Here is a 1,895-nt window from a genome sequence, read left to right on the forward strand (position 1 = left end):
ATTCTCTTTGAGTTCCCAGTTCTTCCTAATAAGCCTTTGAATTTTTAACTCAAACTCAGAATATTTTAATCTAATAAAGGTGTATAAATAACCTCTTGGAAAATAAAAAACAGTTTTGTGAAACAGTTAATGAAATTGCATTAAACATCTTTCATTCATAAAGCCAAGATTTTTTCTTTCCTCTGGCTTCATATTTATAGAATAATAGTTGGAGTTAGAAGAGATCAAAGATCTAGTTCCAATGCCTCCTGCCATAGGCAGGGGTACCACCCACTAAATCAGGGCCCATCCAGCCTGGCCTTGACATCAATCCTGACTAGTTTAGAAAAAGATTTCGGTTTTAGCATAGAAAAGACTACCTTTTTTTTTTTTTTTTTTTTTTTTTAATACTGACTTCACTTTTGTAACTTCAGATCAAAAGATTAAGTATGTATGCAGTGAGTTAAGAATTTTTTAATACCAAGGGTATTTGACATCAAATATATTCAAAACCCTAAGATTGCAATAAGACCAAGAAATAGTATATTACCCTGTTGATTTTTTCTTTTTAATCTCAATTTTCTTATCTGTATATTGCGTTAAAAAGTATGTAACAATTAAAGCCCTTCATGGATAAGGATTGCTTTTTCCTGGTTAATTTCAGTAGTAATGCTAAAAAAACACTGAAAGCAGTCTGCAGGCTTCCACTGTGTCTTGCAGAAAACATGCTAAATATGTGTATTATTAACACATGACAGAATTTACAAGAGTATGTTTGGGCCCTGGGTGTCAAGGGGGTTGCAGCATTTTTAAGGTCCCTTTCAACCGAAGCCTCTCTGTGATTTTGTGATGTATTCTACATTAGCTTTTGGAACAACTTACAGCTTAAAAATACGTTATACACGGTGTAAGCCATTTTCAGGTATTCAAGAGAACTAAGATATTGTGTTGTATTGGGTCTGCCTGAGTGGAGCTCATTTCCCCTTAGCAGTCCTCACAGTGCTGAGCTTTGCATTGGTAGCAGAAAGGTGCTGAGAACACCCCAGTGCTTTGGGTACTGCTGAGCAGTGAGGGCACAGCATCTGCTCTGGCTCTCAGCATTGCCCCATCAAGGGGCTGTGTATGGGCAAGATCCTGGGAGGGGACATGGCCAAATCAGCTCACCCCAATTAACCAAAGGGATATTCCACACCATATGATGTTAACTCAGATATAAAATCTAAAGGAGGGAGGAAGAATGGGGTGCATTGTTTTATTCAATAATATTTTCCTTCCTGATCGACCACTACGTGTGCTGAAGTCCTGTTTCCCGGGAAGTGGCTGAACATCATTTACTGATGGGAAGTAGAGATGAATTTTTTTCCTTTGCTTATGCAAACTTTCACTTTATTTTCTTTCTTCTTCTCCTTTTTTTTTTTTTTCTTTTTCTTTTTTTCTTTATTTAGAAAATTGCCTTGTCTTAACCTACAAGTTGTTTTTCCATCTTATTATCTCTCTCCTGCCCCACTGGGAAGCGAAGTGATAGAGCAGCTTGGAGGACACCTGGTGTCCAGACAATGTTAACTCACTGCACATGTATATTTTCTTTCTCTTCTGAAAGAAAGAAATGTGCATGGTATTTTAGTATAGGGGATACTGCTGTTCTTGCCATCTGAACTCATCCAAAGACAAAAAAATAGTAATTGTATCTTTATAACTTTTCTAAAATCAGTAGGTCATTTTACAGAGTGAGATGGATCATCCTGTTTTAATATCAGTGTCAATATGTTGATGTATAAAAGAAAATTATTCCACAGGCATTCCCTTGTTAATTCAGGCAGGTCATTATTTTCCATTTCTATTTCTGTTACTAGACGAGCTTCTGTGAAGGCTCTGTGGCTGCAGTGAATGTGCTCTGTGAATATCAATGTCTGCTT

General features: G+C 36.7%; 1 long non-coding RNA gene across 1 annotated transcript; it reads right to left on the reverse strand.

Annotated features, from left to right (window-relative positions):
- Positions 1 to 359: 359 nt before the first annotated feature.
- LOC136374353 (uncharacterized) lies at positions 360 to 987 on the reverse strand. Its single transcript, XR_010745887.1, has 2 exons — positions 493 to 987; positions 360 to 407 (listed from the first exon to the last, which is right to left on the reverse strand). It is a non-coding gene; the product is annotated as an uncharacterized lncRNA (long non-coding RNA).
- Between the last annotated feature and the right edge of the window lie 908 nt (positions 988 to 1,895).

This window comes from Sylvia atricapilla, chromosome 2, assembly GCF_009819655.1.
Source record: "Sylvia atricapilla isolate bSylAtr1 chromosome 2, bSylAtr1.pri, whole genome shotgun sequence".
NCBI classification, from domain to species: domain Eukaryota; kingdom Metazoa; phylum Chordata; class Aves; order Passeriformes; family Sylviidae; genus Sylvia; species Sylvia atricapilla.